Source organism: Notamacropus eugenii, chromosome 6, assembly GCF_028372415.1.
Source record: "Notamacropus eugenii isolate mMacEug1 chromosome 6, mMacEug1.pri_v2, whole genome shotgun sequence".
Lineage (NCBI taxonomy): Eukaryota > Metazoa > Chordata > Mammalia > Diprotodontia > Macropodidae > Notamacropus > Notamacropus eugenii.
The window spans coordinates 76957811-76982649 of record NC_092877.1 but is presented as its reverse complement, the minus strand read 5'-3'; the positions used below and the strand labels follow the sequence as shown (position 1 = coordinate 76982649).

The following is a 24839-nucleotide window of genomic DNA, read 5'->3' as shown; positions in this document are numbered from 1 at the left end:
TTGCTCTATTCTAATTTTGAAGGAGTTATTTTCTTCAGTGGGTTCTTGGAACTCCTTTTCCATTTGGTCAATCCTGCTTTTTAAGGCATCTTTCTCCTCATTGTCTTTTTGGACTTCTTGTGCCATTTGGATTAGTCTATTTTTAAAGTATTACTTTCTTCAGTATGTTTGGGGGGTCTCATTTACAAGCTATTGACTCATTTTTCATGATTTTCTTGGATCATTCTCACTTCTTTTCCCAAATTTCCCCCTACTTCTCTTACTTAATTTCCAAAATCTTTTTTGAATTCTTCCATGGCCTGTGACCAATTCATATTCTTCTTAGAGGCTTTTGATATAAGAACTTTGGCTTTGCTTTTTTTCTGGTTGTATGTTTGGATCTACTTTGTCACCAAAGTATGATTCCAAAGTCTTCCTTTTTTCCTTCTGTTTGCTCATGTTCCCAGCTAGATATTTGACTTTCTAACTCTTTGTCAGGGTAATACTCTGCTTCTAGTTGGGTGGATGTGCTATCCCAGACTTCAGGGGTTTTGTATCAGCTGCTCAATCTCTGTCTGTGGGCCCAGATTTCCAGAAGCTGCTGCAATTGCTGCCTCTTCCTGTGCCCTGGGTCTGGGGCTGTATCCCAGCCAGACCACACCCTTCCCCCACTCAGGTCCAACTGACTTTCTATGCTGTCTTTGGTGTTTGTGGGTTGAGAAACTGCCAGAGAGTCAGTCTCCTGAGGCCTGCTCCAGCCCTGTCTGTGCTGGTGAAGCTTGGAATTCACTTTGCTCTGCTTCCAGCCCAGTGGAATAGAAGCTTCCTATGCACCTTCCAGGCTGTCTTGGGCTGGAGATTTACTTTACTCCATCATTCTATGGGTTCTGCAGCTCCAGAATTTGTTGAGAATCATTTTTTTTTTTTTACAGATATTTGCAGGGGTTTGAGGGGAAACCTCAAGCAAGTCCCTGCTTTTACTCCACCAAATTGGCTCCACAACCTTTGCTTGTCTTTTTAAGGCTGCATTTTAAACATTCAAGACTCGCCATAAAAGGCAAAAGCATAGTCAAAGGTTCACATTATTTATCTTGTGAAATTTTTGTCAATATCATATATATATATATATATATATATATACATATATATATACATGCATATATTGTTTTTTTCATTCTTGTACCCTCTATACATACTGAGTTCTTTGGTCTTCCTTTTCTCTTTTGACATTTCCATATATGGAAGAAATGATTCCCAAACTATTCTAATCTCATCTTCTGTCTTTTCTAGGTGGTTACATGAATTGATTGATTACTACATCTTGGTTTCAGTTTCCCATTTCAGAGCCAAGTTACTAATAGAATAGCTTGGGAATGACTGGGAAGCTGCATTTATGTGTTCTAAGTCTATACTCTTGAAAATGTTACTATCTAAGGTGTGACTAAAAAGAAACAGTGGGCCATTGAGAGTCTTTGAGAGTCATTGAGGTTTACATACATACTATATATATGTTTCAAGATAACTATTGACTGCGGATAGTATTTGCAGCTGCAGGTATAAATCACTCCATTTCTTTTATTCTATGGTAAGAACATGATCAGTCTTAATGATATGTCACATATAAATACATTAAGCAGAGCACAAATAAAGTTTAAATTCAAAATGGTGGAATCATACTTTTCTGGAGTAAAGATGTTGGAAACATTGCATCTGATCTCTGATTTCTGGCTTACTCTTTTTGATCTCCTCAATTGTTAATGCTCAACTCTCAGATTTTCTTAAAACATTTTGTCTTATTTCTCTGTTTCCTTCAACACCTTATTTTTATTTGTTTGTGCACATGTTGTTTCTCTCCAGTAGTAGGTAAATTCCTTGAAGTCTGTGGATTGTTATTATTATTATTTTTGTCTAACACAGTACCTTGTACTATAGACAACACTAAATTTAGTATGTTATTAAGCATTTGTTAAATTAAAGCATTAATTAAAAAAAAAACCAAAGCAATTCAGTCACTATCCACCTCCAAAAAAGAAAATGAACTGTCTTATCATGCAACTGTTTCAAGGTTACCCGATAAGTTTGATGTATAAGTTATTTGAATATTCACTGAATAGTAAGTATAAATATGTATGTATTGTTGACTATGTTTTTCTCAGAAATGCACGTTAATGATGGAATTTGAACGGTTACCCCTTAAGTTGTTCTATAATAATCTTGAGCATAGTTTTCATCATAAACATTATCGATTACTAAAGAGGGAATGTATTTTGCTTAGCCCTCCACGTACATGATGTCTGTTCTTCAGTTGCTGATTTATTGTCCATTTGGTTAATTCCAGCTGTAGTTGGTGGTCTTGCCTCTTGATTACAAAGGCAGCACTGAAACCCTTTACCCCTATGGTGCTGGGTGCGTGTTTTTGATCTCTTACATATTACTGAGAGGACTCGGGGTTTTTATTTCACCTGCCCATCATATCGCTCAAATTTGCCACGTAGCAGCTACTTCAGTATTCTTAAGTCACGTATCCCACATCCTGTCCTTTGAAACTACACTGCACATGGCAGAGGTACCTTTTTCTCTGGAATCCTATGTGCTTTTTATCACTGGACATATGAGGCTAAATATTACCTATAGGTGATGCTGATGGGATTATTGTGGCAACTGGATGTGACATACTTTTTAAGTCCAAGGCTTTCAGGTGGAAAGATCTCAAGATGCTGCCACCATTCTGAGGATCTGTAGTTTTAGAAATAGGAGTCTGCAAACACATTAGTTCTAAGCACAGCTAGTGGGGCTAAGCAATATCCATTTTCAGTAATAATTATATTAGTTGTTAATGTTTTACATAAATGACCTCCTTTGATCTATATAAACAACTCTATAAGGCAGGCAGTATAGATATTCCACTTTTTCTAACTGGAGCTCTGATTACATTATTATTATATTAGTATATAGAACCTTCTAACTTTCCTTTACCAATAGAGATACACACTTTTACTTAATAGTTCTAGTTGCCCTGATGGTCACATAGCCAATAATATTTTAGAAGGTCAACGTGAACCCAGGTCATGGTGATACTAAGGCTGGTTCTTTTTCCACTACCTGACTATCTCTGAGGTATCGTCACCTCCATTTCACAGAGAATGAAGCTGATACTCTAAGAGGTTAGATGTCTTGCTCTTGGTCATACAGATAGAAAGAATGGGTGGAATTTGAAGGTCTTTTCTGACTTCCAAGTCTAGGGTATAAAAGGGGTGTGTGTGTGTGTGTGTGTGTGTGTGTGTGTGTGTGTGTGTGTGTGTGAGAGAGAGAGAGAGAGAGAGAGAGAGAGAGAGACAAATTGGTAGCTGAGAGAGATTGAAAAAAGAGAAAATGAAAGAAAAAGTTTCAGTTAGTGAAAGACAGTAAAATTATTATTACAGTGTTTAAAATATTCTTAGCAACTTTAACATCAGATTTCAATTCCAGCTTCCTTACCAAATCCTGCCCATTATTTAAGGATCAACTCATTTTCATCTTCTCCCTGTCCTTGTCCAACTATTGCATCACTCTTGTCATATGTTTGTGCCTTATTTCCCAATGGAAAGCACAAGCTTCTTGGGGTCATATATATACATACTGTCTCTCCCACAACCCCTGGCATAATTCTGAATTTTAGTACTTTACTTTGTTGATTCAGTGACTGATGCTGCAAATTTCCTGATAATTTTGTTTTGTTGATTTGCTTTTAAAATTCACCTATCAGGTTATTTTGGTATCTATTGTATTTATGTAGCCCAGGTAGAGATCTGGTTGTCAGCTTTCATTTCTGTATCCATAAGGACCTACCCTTTAATGCTTATTTGGAGAAGTCTTACTCTCTTCTATCAACTTGAATTTTTTTCTTAATTTATACTAACAGTTACAACAGTTGAATTAAAAGGGTCTTCAAGAAGTTATAGATTCAGGTCCACTGTGGTCAAGTAATTCAGCATCTAAGCCATGTCAAATAAATGTGTCCCTTTCTTCCTCACATACTTTATCTCTTTAATCTTCACATTATCTCTCAGATGTCCCCTGTAGGGGTTCATCCTTGCATCACCCTCTGTGATACTCAAGCTGAGTGTCGATATAGTTTATTTTCAATTGTTACCTTTGGCTTTGTAAAACAAGTTTTAAAATAGAATTCTTTCTTTCCTTCCTTCTTTTTTCATACTCTCCCATTCTCTGCTTTCTCCCTGTAAATGTTTCACTATTTCCATATTGGGAGAACAGATCTAAAGAAAAAAAATGTTTCTCATTTGTTCCTTTGTTTGTCACTCCCATTTCCCAATCACCGATAATATATATTTTCCTATTCTAGAACAGATGGTCTAATCTGAGTGTAGTATACTGGAAAGAACACTGGATTGGGAGTCAGAAGACCTGGGTTCACATACCAGCTCTGTAACTAACCCCATTGGGTGACCCTGGGCGTACCACTTTACTTTTCTGTTCTCTAAGGTTCCTTTTACCTTTATGTCCTGTGAAAAGAACCTGGACTTAAATAATCATGTAATGCATTTGTAGTTGAACAGTGGCCTCTGGGCCAGCACACAGTCTTTGCCATTTACAGATTTTTCTTGGAAAAGTTCCCTGTGGATGCCCTCAATAGTTTCCTTCTTGTTGCTGAGTCTGTTCCCTGCTGATCGGATGGGTTAACCTCATGAACGATGATGCATATTGTAGACTCTGGAAAGCTCCTTTACTAATGAGAAGACTTTGAAGGGGAGGACAAAAACCTTATAGTCAACTCTTCTTTTGTGAATCAGGGGCATGGAGATAAGGAAAGTTCAACTATTGCCTGATAATAACCTTACCCCTGGCATACTTGAGAAAGAGATGACTGAGGGAGCAGCCCCAGTAGAAATCTAGTTTGGAGGGAGTTGGCAGAATGATGAATGATTCTGACTCCAAGGCCAAGGCTGAAGGGATATCCTTCTGTCCCTGAGAGGCAAAAGAAGAAAGCTGATTTATATTCACACTTTGCAACTGCCCAGCATGAAATGTAGATGATCCAAGTCATTATTATTTAATATTTCCTTAAGTCCCTGCCATGTTTTAGATGCTGCCTTTCAGATGTTAACTTGTCTGAATAGCTGTCTGAATAACCCAAGAATCCAATGAATTTAATTAAATTCAACAGCTATTTATTGGGTATATACTGATGTGCATAGTGTTATGTAGAGTAGGATCAGTGTCTCTCCTGTACTCCAGTACTGCAATACTAAGTAACTGTATGCTGTACCTTTTCAGCCAGGAAGTCCCATAGGCATCTCGCACTTAGTCTATGCAAAACAGAACACCTATCTTCCACCATTTCTTTCCCAGTCTTATCTCCTTCAGCTGAGGGTGCCACCATCCTTCCAGTTGCCCAAGTTTATAACTTCAGAGTCATTATTAACTTTGATTTCCCATGTTTCCTCTCCCACATCCCAAACAAATGAGTCATCAAGTCATTTTCCCCCTTTTACAAAGCATGACTCACATCTGTCCCCTTTTCTCTTCTCACTCAGCCAACCACCTTAGTGCAGGCTCTCATCAGTTGTCACCCGGCATTAGCCTGCTAATGGGTCTTCATCCTTCCCTCTCATTCATCTTCCATTTACCTGCCAAATGGATATTTTTTAAACATAGATCTAACCATGTCACTTTCCAGTTCCGAAATGTTCAGTGAATTAGAGCTGTAAGGAAACTCCAACTTCCTTTTTATTTTTTTTTAAAGCAGATATGGAACTAAGGCTCAGGTAGTGCCAGGATTCAATCTGAGGTCTTCATGAATCCAGTTCCATGACTTTTCTATTGTACCACTGTGCCATTAAGGATTCTTATAGCCTTTAGGATGAAATACAAAATGCTTACTTTGGCATCTACAGTTCCGCTTGATCTGACTTCCACCATCTTTTCCAATCTTGCCTAATATTACTTCCCTTCACATAGTTCCTGGGCCCCTTAAGCTGGCCTGTTTGCTATTTCTGGTACATAATACTCCATGACCTCCTTTGCCCAGGCTGCCTCCCCCATGACTTTGTGGTGCTTTTCACCATCTCATTAACTCTAAGAATCTTTCTAGTTTCTTTTGAAGAATAGTTCAACCACTCTGTCCTATAAAATACTTTCCTGGATTCTTCCAGGTCTTATTGTGTGCTGCCTCTTTAAATTTTTATATGTGTGTGTGTTCGTCCTTCATTGCCAAAGAAGACCACGCCATCAGAGAAATGATGACATGACTTGCACTTGACTTTGTTTTGAGTGAGGGAGAGTTGTGCAGGTCACCAGCCTCCCTTCTCCTCCAGAGCCATCTGAATCCAGTGACCAGATATTCATCAGGATGCCTGGAGATGACCCAGGATGAAGCAATTGGGGTTAAGTGATTTGCCCAAGGTCACACAGCTAGTGAGTGTCAAGTGTCTTCATATATATCATTAATGAATACACCTGCAAAGACCTTGGCCTGACGGGACCAAGGTTTCCCAGTACATCCTGGTTCATCTGCAGTCATCCTGAGAAGTATCTGGTCACTGGATCCAGATGGCTCTGGAGGAGAAGTGAGGCTGGTGACCTGCATAGTCCTGCCTCACTCAAAACAAAGGCAAGAGCAAGTCATGTCATCATTTCTCTGATGGCATGGTCTTCTTTGGCAATGAAGGATGAACACACACACAAAATCTATGTACATGCCATGTCCTATAATTGGATAGAAGCTTGTTGAAGCCGAAGGGTCTCATTTTTGTCTTTGTGACTCTAGCACCTGTCACAATGCCTTTCACAGAGTGAGTACTTAATAATTCATCTTGAATTGAATGTATTAAGATATAGATCTCAATAACAATTCAGTCTGGTACCCTCATTTAAAAATGAAGAAACAAAGACCCTAGAAAGGAGAAGTCATATAGGTAGGGTATTAAGAGCCAGATAAGGAATTTGAACCTGGTCTTTCAACTACCAGGTCAGTGTCTTTTCCAACACAACATCCTGACCTCAAGATTACTATTCTATTGAGGAGGTTGTTGTTGTTGGTACTTCATTCTCAAGGAGGACCAATGACATCATGGTGGTGATGACTAGTGTGTCAGTTGGATTGAAGTGAAGCAGAGCTACACAAAATCTTCAGCCTCCATCTTTCCACCAGAGTTATCAGAGTCCAGTGACAAGGCAGCGATAAAGCTAAGTGAAGATGGCCCAGAATGCAGTGAGTGACCTTGGTCTTTCTGAATTAAAGTCTTTTCTAGGTCTTTGTCTGAGGTCATGTGCATTCAGTGATTAGGTAAGATTTGAGACAAAAGATGACCTAATTCACCATCCTAAAGATATTAACCTGGGAGGGAAAGACCCTCAGAGTTTCTGGCTGGTACCGAAAACAATCACTCTTTATACTCATTATTTATTGAGGATATTAGGAAATGCTTGATAGTATAGTACAAACTGTATAAAGATTTTGGACATCTCATAGAAGAATTATGGGTTGATACTAGCTTTGGGGTTTTGAAGGAGATGATGAATCTCTATAGTTAATAATTCTTTACTGAAATAGATCCAAGGAGATTTTTGGATCACAGATTTTGAGGTGGAAGGGACCTGTGAAGCCATCTAGTTAAATCCTTTTATTTTACAGCTGAGTAAACTGAGACCGAGGGAGCTTAAGTTACTTGTGCGATGTCACTTAGACAAGTGTCAGAGGTGTGATTTAAATTGTCAAGGCCAGCACTCCTTTCATTGTATCAAAAGCTCACTAAAGTGCTTTGGCACTTCAAGGTTCACAAAGGACTTTTCTTATAATAACACTGTGACACACATAATACAAATGTCATTTCCATTTTACTGTTGATTAAACTGGGTGTGAAGAAGGTAGTACAGAGAAAGGGCTTGCCCATGGTCACCGAGCTAGTTGGTTTCAAACCACAGACTCTAATTCAGGTGTTCTGAATCCATTCATTTCATGTTTTCTATTTCACACTGTCTTTCTTAGTGATACACTTGCCCAAGTCCCCATGAGGGGGAGTTGCTGGGGGTATGGATTTTGTGGCCAAGATCAGAGCACTGCATTTCATATAATCTGAGTTCAAAAACCAACTCTGTCTCTTATTAAAATTTCATTACTTTGACATGTGTAAACTCTTGGATCTTTAGTCTTCTTAGCTGTAAAATGGGATGATATATTTATCTTATAGGGTCAATATAACTTGCAAATGAGATAATGTTTGTAAAGTGCTTTGTAGTGAAATGTAAAGTGTTGCATTAATATTATTCATATTGATATGATATTATTTGGGGCTAAATATTATTCACTTTGATTTTGGACATCATCACCACCCTATTTGAGTGAAGGACTATTAATGAGACAAGAGTGTGACTCTTTGAGAAACTGGTGTAAAGAATTTCTTAAAATAATCAATGAAACTTTGAGAATGGTTGCCTGTGAATAGCCCTGGGTGGAAGTATTCACCATTTGTCTTAATTTCCTTTTTCTTCAGCATCTGTGTTAATGGGAATATTTCTAGTATAAAAATTGGCTTTCCCATCACCTGAAAATGTATGACATTAGTGGTTATAGTTCCTTTGTGTAATTATCTTTAATACTTTACATATCCCCTCAATTTTCTACACCATTACCAGTTACTTACTAGTCAATAGTTTAAGAAACTGGGATGTTATTGCTTCAGGCCCCTCCTCTACCAATACAAATCACAACTTCTCCATTCTTTATTAGAAGTTCTTTGTGAGTTACTAAGAATGAAAAATTAATTACTCGTTACCCAAGTTTCTGGTACTAAGACACTTTATCCTCTGGTTATAGACATATTTGGGGTGTTATCTCATTTTTACTTGAAATCTTTTTCTCTTGGTTGGATGTACTAGAAAATGTACTATATGGGTCTAGGTTTTGAGAATGCATGTCTGCCTCCAAACCAGTATAAAACATCAAAGGAGGGTTTTATTTAGTTCATTCACTTGAAATTTTGAAAAATAAACAGAATGAATAGTTCTCATTCAGTAGAATCAATACTTCTCATAGTTCTGGTGAATAAATTTTAACTGAATTGAACAGCTCTAGGCCTAGGGAAAAAAACAAAAACAAAACAGAGCCTTGTTTCTAACTATTCAGTTACTCTCAATTGTGTATCTATGTAGATTTATAAAGGGCTGAGATGCAGAAGTAACTCTCCCACCTGTGGGAACATCTTAATTAAGAACTATATTGAATCAGAATGACTACATGCTCCAGTCAAGTTTGATTTTTTTCCTTATGCATACGAGACATCTTTTTGTGTGTTTTCTTTAGGAGTAGCTTCTGTTAGCTTAGCATAGTAGCAAATGAGAAAAAAGAAGGAAAGGCAAGATTTAGTGTGGAAGCCAGCTTGCCAGTAGACTTCAAGTGCGGTTCCATTGTTTTCTGCCTGGGTATCTTTGTGGCGATTCATTTCAGCCTCAGTTTTCTCAATTGTAAAATAGGGAATTGGACTAGATTATCTCTAAGATTCCTTCCAGCTTTAAATCTGTGATCTTATTAGAACTTTGATGGGTCAGCAATATTTGAAAATCCGTTTCAAGTCTAAGAAAGGGTCACATTACTTTTTAACAAGATGGTTTCAATGAGTGTCTGCTTGCTTTTGTATCAATTGTCCTTAGTGAAGGACAGAACATTAAAAAAAGAATGTAGCCTTGGAATCATAGACTATTGAATCTGGATAGTGCCTCAGAGGTCACTTAGTCATGATTTTCATTCTTATAAACCCGATCAGTAAGAACAAACAGGATGTAGGCTCATTTAACATGTTTATGTATGAGAAACCATTATAAGCCAACTTTAAAACCAGCATCTCTCGATGTTTTTTGGGTAAAGCTGACATTGCTGAGACACCTTAGTGGTTATCATAGTTGCATCTTAATTCTTGGAGGAAGTGGGGGATCGAATAGGCATTTTTTTGCATTTTTTCCTTACTTTTTAAAGACACAATATTCAAACTAGAACATAGAACTAGATGAAGCCAAACAATTTCCTTTAAGAAACTTCAAAAGTCCCCTCCATTACTAAATTTGTGTTGTTACTCCATCATGTCCAATTCTTTGTGACCCCATTTAGGGTTTTCTTGGCAATGATACTGCAGCAGTTTGCCAATTCCTTTTCCAGCTTATTTTACAGATGAGGAAACTGAGGCAAGTGGGGTTAAGTGACTTGCCCAGGGACACACAGCTGAATTTGAACTCAAGTCTTGTGATTTTTATCCATTATGCCCCTAAATCTATGATCCTTTCCCTTTGAGTCCTAGCAAGTCAGGTAGCAAAGCTGTAGGGAAAAGTATTAATGTTAATAACACCTACAGCAAGTGCTGCATATGTACATATATGTATGTGTATGTACATATGCATGTATGGATTCCCATATGCGTGCATGCAGTACTTTATGTTTTATAAAGAGTCAATCCACTAGAGTTTATTCAGCTTCTCTACCATGTGACAGGCATGGGACTAAACGCATATGAAGTTCCAAGCTGTGAGTCAGGAACCCTGGGTTCTAGTCAAGTCTCTATATCTGTGGGCAGGATACTTTGCTTCTGCTTCTCTGGGCTTCAGTTTCTTCTACATAATGAAGGGTTTGGCTTAGACAATCCCAGGTCCCTGCTAAAACTAGTGGTCTTTAGCTACAGAGCTTAGCGGTAGATAACAGAGATTAGAATGTAGACTCTGGGCTGAATGATCTTTGAGAAGTCAGAAACATGCAGACCACAGTTTAAAATGAAAGAAAGAGATAGAATGTGAATATCCCTTCTCCAAATCTTCCCCTTCCCCAGCACTCCATGGGTAATCCCATGCTAATCTGACTTTCTGCAAGGAGATACCCATTAATTTGCCCTGTCCACATTAAATTTACGATTACTGCCATTGCTGGAAAATGGAGGTCAAATTTCATTTAGAACTGAAATATGATAAAAATGACTTGCAAAAGTTAGATGACAGGTTGTTATTTTATACACTAGAAAATATCAAGGATCAGACAATATTTCCTTGGCATCTTCTTTTTTTCTTGTGTGGCTTTCTTTTGTAATGTATCATGCCCCAGTTCGGATTTGTTTGAAGGGTGGTGTAGATTGAAAAGCAGAATGATCTGTTTCCACCTGGCAATCTTAATCAGTCCAGGTTGACTAAGCCCCTTGCCTTGTGTGAGTTCTCCACTGACTCACTAACAAGTCATAAAATTATCGAATGCAAACGTGACATTCAGGAGCTGTCTCTATTGCTTTAGAGTTCATTTATTCCCAGAAGCCATCTATTTATAGTAATTAATGATTTCTAATCAATTAAACCCCCCACGTTTCAACAACTTTGATGTTGGAGGAGGAATCCTTCCCCTTTCAGTGAATATGTACCCAAAAGTCTCTGATAGGGGACTACAGTTATAATGAAAGTTACAATGCAAAATCTCAGAAGAGAAACTTTTTTTTTCTAACAGTGCGATTTTCCACCAAATAGATACAGGAAAGGATTAATCTCTAGTATTAAGAACCCTTTAAACTTACGAAGTGCTTAACCTTCACTGCTCCTTGTTTCTGGGGTGTTTGCAATATTATCCTGCCACTTGTGCTGGGGAAGCAGGAGCTGAGTGGTCTCCCTGCTGCATTGCAGACTCCTCCCTGCACTGGGGCTTTTAGGATTCACTTCTGCTTGGGGTTGGCTTTGGTGAAGATCATTCCGAGGGCTTCTCTGGGCTCCTTGTTATTGCTACCATCTGCATTACAGTATAATTACCTTTCAAAAATGTTAGATCTCTTTTGCTAATGCTCAAAGACAAATAATAAGAAACGAAATTGTAAAGTCTTTGGCTACAGAGCAAAGACTACAATAAACTGGACTATTGAAAAACCAGATTTTTCTTGCCTTTTCCCCAAAGAAGTAGATGATTGGTTCTCTCCTCTGGTTCTCCTTCCCTTAAAGCCAACAAACGTAAAAACAAACTGATAACTGTCAAAATTTTAGAATTTATCCTTATCAAACTTCTATCTCTGTTCTATAGACCAGACATGCAACAAACTCAATTGTTCTTTGTTACGTAAACTAAATAGTGAGAAAGTAAAGGAGACAGGGTGTCACTCTCTCCAGCCAATCAGAATTTAGCTATGATTTGTTTCCTATTATTGTGTTTCCAACTTGTACCCCCTCCATATTTAAGTAAGCTGCTCTCTATAAACTCACTTTGTATTCCCCCAGATGCCACAAGGTTCAAAAATGAATCTGATTGTATCTTAAATAAATTTTTTAAACTACATTCAAATGGCAAATGTTGTTAGTCTCAACTTATTTAGCAGATTCTAGCATGCATGTATGTACATACATATGTGTATATGTATACACATATGTATGTATGCAGACATATGTGTATATATACATATATGTGCACACACACAATTTTTAGACTGTATTATCATTCCTGTAGATCTTGGAACCTCAAAATATAGAGAAAGAAGTATTAAAAATTTCCATAGAATGGAGATGATTGGAAAAATGAGTGGGAAGAAGAACATGGATTAAATGATAACAGAAGAATAAAGCATGACATAGAGTATGATGACTTGTATAAGCAATGAAAACTGAATTTATGACTTTTAAATTGCAGTTTAAATTCTTGGTGGGGTTCATTTGCTTAAACAAAACTGTCTTCTGTCATTTTAGAGATTCTATAAATTTGTGAGGCAGACAGAAATACATTTATCCATGTGGACTGCCGGGCTGTGAGTGGTAGGTACCAAGCATGCTGTTCACCCACAGGAATTCTAACCCAAATGTTTTCTGTCAAATATTGTCAGAAAGGCCCATCATTCCTCACACACAGATTTACAACTAGGGCACATGGTAGGCATACTTTCTATGTGGCACAGGAAAACAATGTGCTCTGCCTTTTATTATTATTTTTAAACACAATGGCAAAGATTCTGATGTATTCATTATTGGCTGGTTCTAGGATAAGCAGTTAGGTGAGCTGCACATCATGTTAATGTCAGAATTCTACATCCTGGGGATAGAATTATACTGGTAAACACTGTGGGTAGGTTGATATTTCCAGATTGTAGGGTACCTGTCACCCTATCTATAACAAGATTTTTCCCCTCTAATGAAGCAATTTAAACTTAACAAAATACCTCATTTTAGGAAGTTCGGCTGCCTCTTGTCAGGGTCAGTAGGTGATCTGAATTACATGATTTCCGTTATTCCCTAAAATATCGGCTTTAATTGTTCACTGGTGCCTGTGATTCCTATTTGAAATTAGAGCTCCATTCCTTTGGCTCAGTATTTGTTGTTCTTTTAAAATACAGATACCACTGGGAGGGTAACAGCTTTCTGAATCTTGAATATCACAATTTAGATAATTGGGTCAGATCTTTTTCTAAGTAGTTTCCATGAGGTGAAGCATGGGGTAGAAAGAGTGACCCTGGAGTCAGGGAGACTAGGGCTTAAGGTCTATCCCCTGACACATTTATTAAACACATTATATATGCCCAGCAATGGGGATGCAAAGACAACAAAACAAATAGCTGATGCCCCTAAGGAACTGATTTTCTGAGCAAAATGTGTAGAGATAATTAGAAGTCCCATTTTTTGCCTGCTTCACCAATTCCCTCTCACACTGGCATGCTGGGTCTTCAGAGAGTGGCTGTCCATTCCTCCTTTCAGGGTCTTGGGTTTCTATGATACCACTACTCACAAAGTCCATGTGCAGAGTGAGTACAAACTTAAATACAAAGATTGTGAGACATATGTGTCAAGTGGGTAACCTACCAATCCTGGTTACAAGAAGTCTTTCTTATCCTTTCAAAGAGCACTCATGATATTCCCCTTAAGTGGAACTCTTTGCTCTAAGGGTCAGTAGGATTCATAGTGGCACTTTGGCCCAAGGGGTCACACTCCCTGAAACTGTTTCCTACTCCTGTCACTATCCTCTATTATTGGTCTTTGAATTTACCCTTGGTGATATGTCTCTCTGCTCCTCGTTGGAAGTCTTGTTTCCTACTTGCTCAGTCTCTCCAATAACATAGTCAATCGAGAGAAAGAGATTGAGAATGAAATTCAGTTATTTAATCAGTTGTTTTCACCTGATTAAAATGTATCATGGAATAGAATACATTGTTAATTGGGAGAGGTTAAGGAACTCCTTTTACATATCTAATTTCCAGGGAGAGGTAGCAGCTGTATGATCATATATAGCACATAAGCTCAGCTCTCTAATACTGGTAATTACAGACAAGTTACTGATCAGCATTAGCAGAAGGAGTTTCCACACTGCCATTTTATTACACTGATGAAATCACAAGAATGATCCTTCTTCCTTGCCTCAAAAGAGAAAAAAGTCATAGTGGGGAGAGAGATTGCATTCCTGAGACAGAATGGAAGGTAAGAGTACTTTGGGTTGGGGAGGAATTGGGATATTGGGATCACTGAAGACCTGAAAACTACTTAAGTAGCTTTTCAGAGGATAGGTCCTGCAGGTTAATAAGCTTTTACCAAGCACAAGATGGAAAATGTACAGCTAGGGCTGATTCCTTCTTGGTAGGTCCTAGAATGGTCCCTAACTGAAGATGTACATAACATTCTTCAAAGTGATTTAATTCAGTAAGTAATTGTGTGTTGAACGGAATGGAAGGTCAAATGGAAGCATACTAGAAAATCTCTTTCTCTCTCTCTTCTTCTCTCTCTCTGTTTCCCTCTTTCTCTCTCCTCTTTCTCTTTCTGTCTCTCTCTCCCCGCCCCCTGTCTCTGTCTATCTCTTAAAAAGAACATTTTAGCTAAGAATGAATCCCACAAAAGCTTAGACACAAGTAATTGTAAAACAGATTCTGTCTTCTCCTCTCACTCTCCCCAGGGTAGTGGGGAACTCCTACTTGAAAGAGTTTAGTCATTTGCAGATCCTCTTATATACATTCTTGTGGCATTTCTGGAGCAGATGCCAACTGAATTTCAAACAAAAAGGCACCTGTACTCCTGGAATTGTGGTGAATGTCCAAGTCTTTGAAAACTGATACAACCTTACAAATAAGCAGATGCTTCTGTTTTGGGGTTATTTTGAATTTCTTCAAGAAGACATCCACCTAAAACCAAATTGCTTTGATTGTAAACAAAGAAAAAAATAGTCATGGCAATTACAAAAACAGAAAATCTGGCTCCATATTTTATTTTGACAAAGTAACAGAATACATTTGAATCTACAGCATAACCTAAAGGCACCACAGGTTTTACTTTTGCAATCTTTAGCAATCTGTCTGAAGTGCTGGTCCTGGACTCTGAAGACTAGAGTTCAAATCTAGCCTCAGACACTGCTAGCTCTGAGACCTTGGACAGGTCATTTAATATCTCTCTGCCTCACTTTCCTTATCTGTAAAATAAAGATAATAATAGCTCCTAACTCTCACAGTCACTGTAAAGACAAATTGACATAATATTGAAAAGTACCTGCTATATAAATGTTAGCTATTATTTCTCCATTTTAATATACTAGGGCTTAGAAAAGCCATAATTCTAATTTACATGACCAAATTAGTTTCAACTTACTTACATTGAATGGTAATAGATTTATTTTTCATATAATTAATGTTGTTTGAAAACGTAACATGGATTAAATTTGTCATTGTAAAGATCTTAAGATTTTAATATTTTTGCCGAGGCATAAATAAAGTGTAGCTATAATTATTTCATTATGTATGTATAAAAATAGGATACAGCAAAAAGTACATGCTTTCCCTCACTGATTACTCTTAATGTCTCCCAAATTTCCTGATTTACGATATTCTCTAAGGATGTAGATTTTTCTAATTGAAGTACAGTAATTTGCATATTTTTAGACCTTGTTGACACAGTTAATTGATATGTCATTACTTATATCATACTGAATGTGGTTTACAGTTTTATTCATAACCAACTTACACAATGAACTCCTTTGGGGAAATAATTCACAATTTGTTTTACTTTTACGACTTCTTACCCAACTCTTTCTTAGAAAAAAAATTGAAAGAACAACCGGCATTGTTTGTGTTCAAACATACCATGCTCATTAAAATAATAATAGTATCTGAATAGTAGAATTAGAGAAGTGAGGACAGAAAAACAAAGAATGAAGGAAGGATCTCAAAAGTAAGGGTGGCACTACAGGGAGAAGCCTGAATGTCAATAGTATTAGTCCGGTAAAGTTGAAATAGAATTCTTCCTTCTTATTGGGTTTATACTATGTAAGTTACATGTACTGTATATACCTGTGCTTTATACTCTATCAACTATATGTTAAACCTGTTAATCCATTTTTCTTTGTCTCGAAATACTTTCGGTGGGACTTCCTATATATTCTGGAGATTTCAAACTCTAACAGGACCTTTTGTTTCAGAGGTCTCTGCTTTCTCACTCAAGATGCCAAACTGAATTTCTCTTGGCCCCTGCCCCAAGAGAAAAGAATTATCAGCTACAACTCTTGGTTGAGATGTGGTTTATTCTTCCCCAAGATTTCCGAGGTAGTATGGTAAAGTGATAATGTCTTATTTGGAATCAGGAGTCCTGAGTTGGAATCTTGACTTTATTACTAATAGATGTAGCAGTTAGACATTAGAAAGTCCTTCCCCTTCTTGGTTGCGGTTTATGTCAGTGGTAAAATCAGAGTTTTAGACTGGGTGATGTCCAAAGTCTCTTCCAGTTCTAAAGGGTCTGTATGATTGCTCTTAAGTGGGAGTGTGAAAAACAGAATGATAAAAATAACTTCAAGGTGATGTTAAGCAGACCTTCACTCTCCATTGCCCTCTGCCAGGGATACTTTTCCTTAAGGAGTGTGATTTTTAGGCTTGCGACAGGGGTGTGTATAAAAGTTTGTTTTCTAGAAATGCCCAGGGAGGAAGAGAATGTTCACTTGTAGATTTAATCTCATGAAAAAGAAAAGTAGTATGAAATGTTTGGTTACAAATTGGGATTCTTTTTTCTAGTATGAGATTTCAAGATTCATTTGCATGACACAATAATAATGCTATTTTCCCCTCATGAGGGTCTCTGAAAAGGACCATATATTTTCACTTTAGTGTGGTTTCTTGAAGACAATTGGAGATTGTAGCTTAATGTAAAGAACAATAGATAACTTATAGAGCAGTGAATTCTAATTTCCTTTCTGTGCCAAGCTGGGCCCATAGCAGTCAGTTAACCTTTTAGCAACTCAGTTTCCCTTTTTGTATAAAGGATGGTAGCCCCCCACAGTTCTTAGCTGGTTGGTAAACTTGATAGGAACTAACATAAGGGAGTCCTGGAACATTTCCATATTTATTTAATTTAATTCATTTATTCAAAGAGTTGCTTAGTATTACTTATTTGCAACTACTAGCTAAAAAGTGTGGCCACTGACTTTTATATATGGAATTATGTGGTCATGGAATGAATATATGACAATTATATTTGGTCCTGTGATGTTTTTCTTACAGCATGAAAAAAATGGAAGCAACTTAGAGTCAGAAACCTGCGTTCAGGTCACAGCTCTGCATTTACTAGCTGTGTGATTTGGACCATGTTGCTTTTTCTTTCTACTAGTCTTAGTTTCCTCATCTGTAAAGTGGAGATAATAATATCTGCCCTTCCTCCATCAATGGACTGTTGTGAAGAATAAGTAATATCAAATGGGTGAACTTGTATATGTAAATGTTAAGTGTTATTATCCTTTAGATTTACTAATAGATGGCTCTTTTTAGGTTGATTGTAACTACCATGCTGTTTTCCCTGTCAGCATGGGTATGGATGTTTCATTTATCCTTTGTATGGAGGAGGACAATTATGGACATAACTCTGCATCTCAGTAGATAAGGCAGAGTATGGTCTGAGGACTCCTGGACGTTACACCTGTGCCAGCTTTCTTCCAAACACTTCAAATTCACACAACTATGATCTTAGTATTCACATAATTCCATGTCCCAGGGAATCTTCTGTCTCACTTCATGAACCCATCAGTTTCTAAAGGTTCCTTTATTGTTTCTATGCAGATGTATCCAAGATCTATAATACTGTAAAATCTATAAAATGAAGAACTTCCGTCCTGGATGAATTTTTTGTTGGTGAAAGGTGAGATGTTCCTGTAATATGCTGAAAAAAGGGGGCTATTCTTATAATGGCAGAAAACATGGCACCCCATGGACCCAAAGACTAATGATGCAAAAAAAGGCTTGTGGGAACAGCAGCTGCATGGTCTTTTCCAAATAAAGGGCATGTTTGGTAATTAACAAAAATACCATATATATTTTAAGAAAAATCACACTGCTCTTCCCCCCTCCCTAAAAATAGACACTCATTCAGAAAATGTCTCTGGCTGCACCTGCAGAGCAAGCATCCTCAGTCTCACCACAGAAAGAACAGGGCTTTGCTGTTAATTTCTATCCATGTTGCTTTGAAATGCAGCCCTTCACTTGCTTTCTCTTTGCTGGTACTGCAAGAGTTAAAGAATATACCAAGTAAAACCAACTTCAAGTTGCCCTGTTAGTTTCTGCCAAATGTTTGTTTCAAGCATTTCATGATAGAGGTGTAGGAGATGACCATTACAAAACACGAATTTTATTCTGAGACAAAATAATAGTGCCCAAGCATAGTGGAAAGAATATTGGATCTCCATTGTGCCTTATGGGATCCTGTTTTATTGTAAGCAAGCTACATTTATATTGGGCCTTATCCTCTTCTGCTTCTTCCATCTTTCAGTCATGGAAAGCTAACTACTCTGTTAGGTTTACCGCTGGCAGCACTCTTCAGTATTGGATATACCTTCACTCTTGCGCTGTGGGAAGGATGCACTATGCCAGGAGGCACGCTTCTGGTTTTTCTCTGACACTTCCAGACCCTCCAACTATCTCTGTCATTCAGCAATCTTATCTCTCTTGGACTTCACTTCATTCAGATGCATCACTCTGTCTGATCCTCGTGGCTCTGCTCTGCTGACTCCTAGGTTTTTTTCAGTCATTAAGAATTTATTAAGTAATAATACCAGGTCGTGTGGTGGCCAGGAAAGAGAATTTTGGTCTAGAGTCTAGACTGTCAATAGGATTGTGAATGGAACCATAGGATAGTATATTGTCATAGACTTTCCAATAGTAAGGATAGTATTGATCTGATTATTGTTCTAATAACAAGAGGGGCAGGATGGATACTGAATATGGTAGGAAGGAATGCAGAATTAGATGAGAAATCATCTGAGGCTACTCAGATGTTATTGGGTACATTTAAGTGAGTTCTCAATCACTTACCAGTCAGAATAACCCACAATAAAGGTAGAATATCAAAACTAAATGAATAAACTCCTGATTGTAGTTGGGGAAGTTAGTTTCTTGAGGGGTCACTGCATGGTGTGGATAAGGCTGGCAATGGCAGGACAGATGGCTGTTTTCAATCTTTTCATTGGGCATCCAATCCCTGACTCACAGTTTTTCCCTTCACTCCATTTCTTGTATTTATACTTAGTGACTTCAATTGACATGATACCATCTCTTTGGACATCCTTGTTTCACATTTCTTTAGTCTCCTCAACCTTTATGATATGCAACTTCATTTCATTCCAGCCACATACATGGATGATCATCCTCTTGAACTGACTCTCATCCCACAAGTGATCTACCTCTTCTATCTATAACCCTAGAATTGTTATATCTAACCCAAATCTTCTGGTCTTCCATCTCTCTGAGCCTCCTCTCTCCTCTCTCTGTGCTCTACCTTCATGGCAACCTCTCCTATCTGTTGATTGGTTAGTAATTAATCTTCTCTTCATGATGGTATAGAATTTGTTTCTCTTCTAATTTTTAAGTAATATGATCTTTAATAGCAAGGTTACATATCCATTTTTATGTATTGTGGGATATGGTGTAAAGTGTTGGTCTAAGTTTGATTTCTTTCTGACTACTTTCCAGTATTCCCAGCAGTTTTCATCAAATAAGGAGTTTTTCCCTAGATAATTGATTTTCCAGTTTATTGAACACTTGGTTATTATCAAATAAACATTATTATGCATATACTATTTACCAAGAACTATGGTAAGCACTGAGGATACAAAGAAAGGTCAAAGACAGCTCTTGCTCTCATGGAGCTCCCAGTCTAAAGGTGGACACATCTAATCTTATGATTTTTACCTTGTTTTCTAAGTTTAACATTTGATTTCCTGCCATTTTCTTTTTAATTGGCTAAAGATTTATACATTTTATTTGTCTTTTCAAAGAAGCAGCTTTTAATTTTATTTACCATTTCTTAGACTTCTTGGTTTCCAGATTATCTATTTCCCTTCTATTTTATACTATCTTTCCTGCTTGTTATTTAGCTCATTTTTCCCTTCTATTTTTTCTGGTAGTTACAGAATAGTTTTGTTCAAATTTCCCCTGGTCACTTGCAGTCTTTGTCAGTGACATTGTGATATTTAACTAGTATGTGTCTTGGAATATATGACATGGTTTTTTTTAAGAGTTGATCTATGGATTCTTTCAATTGGCACTCTGTTTTCTATGTCCAGAACTTCTGAGCAATTTTCTTGCAGTATTTTTTGCATTACTGGAGTTCAGTTATTTTTTACTTGCCCTGTTTTTCTATATTATATAATTCTTAAGTTGTCTTTGTGCTTATAATCTTGATATAGATATCTTTTGCTCTATAAATATCATGTTTTCTTTTGATATTGCTTTTTGATTCTCTTTTTTTTACATATTCACTTCCTTTTGAATTCCCCTCCTCCTCCTCTTTCTCCTCCTCATCTTTCTTTTTTGGTGAAACCACCATGAATTTGAATTTTTCTACTCTTCCAATTCTCCTATATTGGCCATAGATTTTGTTTTTACAATTCTTTTTTGTCTTTTAAACCATTCAGAAATTGCTGTGTTTCCATGGTCTCTTGGTAATTCATAGGTTTCTATACCTTATTAGATATTGATTCACTTCCTTTTCTTCTGATATTTATTCAGAGATGCTGTGACTCTTTTAGCTGATCTAGGGGCCATATTCCCTTCTATATTAAAAACTTCTCTTTTGTTTAATCTGTTTATGTTCAAGGTCTTTATTTGAAGTCTTCCTCCTGAGATCTTTGGTAATTTCAGTCTCCTTTTCCCCCTGATTTTCACTTATTATTCATTTTCTGACTCACTTCCTTTAGATGGAACTTTGCTTGGCAGCTGGATCTCAAAGCTAAAATTAGTCTTCTTATACATTGGGAAATTCATGGTTCACCATGACTTCTGGGTTGACAGATTGGGCTCCTGCTAGGTATTAGGTTCTTTCCCTCAGTCTTAATTAAGTGTCCAGCCCTCAACATCCTACCCTAGTTCCCCTTGTTCCCCATTTCTGTGGTTGAGCTCTGTTGTAATGTAGAACTCTGGTGCTCTGATGTCACCAGAAGGAACAAGCTTCTGGTCTTCAGATTTATGGGACAATGGGAAAAGGATGCTTTGAAAGAGGTTCAGAGTTAAGTCCTGTTGCCAGTTTGTGGGTGGAATAGGAATGGGTACTGGGTGAATACCTTAGAAGTTAGGGATCATTATCTTCCTTTGTTGTTATTTCATAAGGATTTTTTTTTTTGAGTTCATAGTGTCTTACACTGTGGAAATAGATGACATTGTTTTATCTTCTTGAGCTTACTCCTTTAGAGATATGTAAGAGGTTGTGATATAATAGAAAATGTGTTGTCTTCCATCTTTTGGTCACATTAACTAGAAGCCTAAACACCTTTTCCCTGCTTCAAATTAGTTCAATATTATCACCCACTATTTGTTTCTCCTTTGCCATAGTTTCATGGGAACAGACAGCCTTTCTTGTCATTCTCAGCCTGAACCCCTCTACTTGTCCCCTTAATCTCTAGGAGGATCAGTGATACAAATCAGATATGTAAAACCCAGAAGCAACTGAATCAATGTGGTGTTGGAGTCAGCTCAAATCAGCCTGCAAGAGTTTTTCATTTAAATATTAAGTGTGAGTCTTTACACTTTGGGGATCAGCAAAAGCTATAAACAACAGATTTATTTATTTTTTGTTGATTGTCTAGACTTAAGTGATAAAGAAAATGTTAATGATACAGATTAAAGTTGCAAATTTGGCATAGGCATCTTTTTTCTTCTGAGAGATGTTTATTAAACATTTATCAAAATGTCCCTGAATTGAACATTGAAATATTGAGTGTTCAGTAAGCTCAAAGACTCCAATCACTTTAGGGTAAGAATTCACTGTTTGACATGAATTATTGGGAAAAATGAAGAAGTCTGTCAGAAGTTAGGTTTAGACAAAGATCTCACACCATATACCATGATAAGACCCAAATAAAATAACAAAAGGAACTGATGCAGTAAAACTTAGGAGGGCTTGTATGAATTAACACAGATTACAGTGAGTAAAACTAGGAGAACATTGTGTGTGGTGACTATAGATTTGTAAAGAAAACAAAATTTGAAAGATCTGTTATTGTTGTAATGGCTAGTCACAACTTGAGAAACCACTAATGAACCATGCTTACTAGCTCTTTGGAGAAGTATGGAATGAGGCACACATTTCAGATCCAGTCACTATGTGGATTTTTTTTACTTGACTATACTTGCTTATTATAGAGGAGAGGTTTTTGGGGCTAGGGATAGAAGAAGTTTTGGAGGTAACTGGGAGGAAGTAGTGATTCCAAAAAAAGACAAAATAGAAAAAGTCTTTGTTACATTTATTGCCATCCTATTTCTCTTTTGTTCTCTTTTGTTTTAACAACCCATGAGCATTACTACTTAATTCTATGTTTCTTAAGAATATTTTTCTTTTTTCTGTGAAGTTCTTTATTATCTGATTTTTTTATACAGGATGAGGTAAAAACATAAAATCCCAGTATAAAAGCAGTATTCTGTGCTGAAAATTTTTTTGTACAACAATAATCATCCAATAAATCACAAATATAAAGAGCCTGAACTTTCAGCTGAGTGGTAAGGAGAGGAAGGTGCATCTCAGATATTCATGCCCTAGAGAGAGAGTTTTACTGACATATTGATTCTGTACATTTGGGAATGGTTGAGTAGAACTCCTGTAACCTGTTCAGCAGCACATTGGAGAGATGATTGGTTAATTTTAGGTTTTTTGAAAATTTCAGTGCTTTGCTTCGTAAATATGGATGCAAATTGAACTTCAGTTGTAGGGTGAGGAAATTGTTCACATCTTAATTTTTTCTAAGGCATTGACATAAGTACATTGGACTTGGAGTATGATATTCAGCATTTTGAAGTTAAGGTGGGAGAATAAGAGACTCATCACCACATTTCAGGAAGATTATGGTATTTCCTAAGAGAAGCTCTCAGTATTTCCTATATTCAATTCATTTCATATGTGTGGAAAAGGCAAATATTTCTTTGTTTTTTGAGGGGAAAGATCCATTCTTCTAATACCAACCATGGATACAGATCAACTTTTCATGTCGATATTTTCAGAATACAATCCCTACTCTCATGAAGTTTACATTGTAACCAATAGAAGGACAAATGTCTCTTTTGTGTCTTCGGTCCCTTACTAAAGGTAAGCCTGTCTTACTTTTGTCAGCGTTTTCTGTGTAGTAAGGAAAAATTTTTGCTGCTTTTGAGAGCATAAGGCCTTCAGATAGGACAAGGATGTCGAGCTGACTCTGTGTATAATTCAATACTTCAATGGATCAGTGATCTCATTGTTGTGGGTATTTCCTCCGTCACTGCAGAGAGCACCTGATCCATGCCTTTTCATCCTTCATGATTCTTTTTCATATTCTGCCATGAATCCTTCAAAGAGGATCTCCCTAACATGCTAGAGGCTTTCCTTGGGGTTCTTCTTATGTTTGGTGGGGCTCAGTGTAAGACATAAAGCATCTTCTTCTCATTCTTCCTCACCATGCTCACCTCCTTTTCTGATCATAAATGTACATCTTCAGTTATATTTCTTGTCACTACTTGTGTCTTGGTCATTATTGGAGATAGGCTTCCCCTGTTGCTTTTCATTTTGATATGTCAGAGATTGGTCTAGCACTTGTAACCGTATTGTGTCAGAGGATGAAATCTGTATTTGTTAATATCATTGAAAACACTGTGCAGTTAACCATATGGTGTACATTACCAGGTACATATGCACCAGAGACTGTGATGGTCAGTGAACTGACCATCCATTTGCTTCCTGTAACCTAAACCAGTGCTGTCCAACTCAAACAGAAATGGGGGCCCACTAGTCCATACATAAGAATCTCTTTAGGCTGCATATTAACCTAGTTTTAACAATATATTATCTATGTTTTATTGCATTTTATTTACTTTGCTAAATCTTTTTTCGATTACATTTTAATTTGTTTTGGGCTGCACTCAGAAGTGTTGTGGTGCCACACAAGGCCTAGGGGTTGTATGTTTGACACCTCTGGCCTGGACAATGAGCATTTGATTCCATGTTTCTTAATATTTTACTCTCTTTTGAGTAATTATGGATCTCATTGAGGAGCTCATATAGTGGTCTAAGGCTCAATGAGGTTAGCTTAATATTATCTACAAAGAGGAGAATCTTGAATAGTTCATATCACAAGGAATCCTAGCTGATTCTCACAAAGTCATCCTTTGTGAAAGGGATGAATATTTTTGATTAGCATATATCTCCTTGTTCTATGCCTTGCTGCTAATAATCAGAGACATAAACAGAGTTCTCTGTGGATCAGACACTCCTTAAAAATGTTGTTACATAATTAGTTGCACAGAACATATAAGGAATTGAGGCAAAGTTTTTCTTGTAAGTTCTTCACAGTCCACAATAATTCCTACCTTCTCTTAAGTGGTATAGCAGTTACAGAACCTCTTTTTGGGCAACCAGCATAGATTGCTTCCTATTTGTTAATTGTTCGTTTACTTCTT

The 24839-nt window shown here is 37.1% G+C and overlaps 1 protein-coding gene across 5 annotated transcripts in view; it reads left to right on the top strand.

Annotated features, from left to right (window-relative positions):
• Nucleotides 1–24839, top strand: part of PPARGC1A (PPARG coactivator 1 alpha) — a 779791-nt gene that overhangs the window by 265973 nt on the left and 488979 nt on the right. The window lies entirely within an intron of this gene.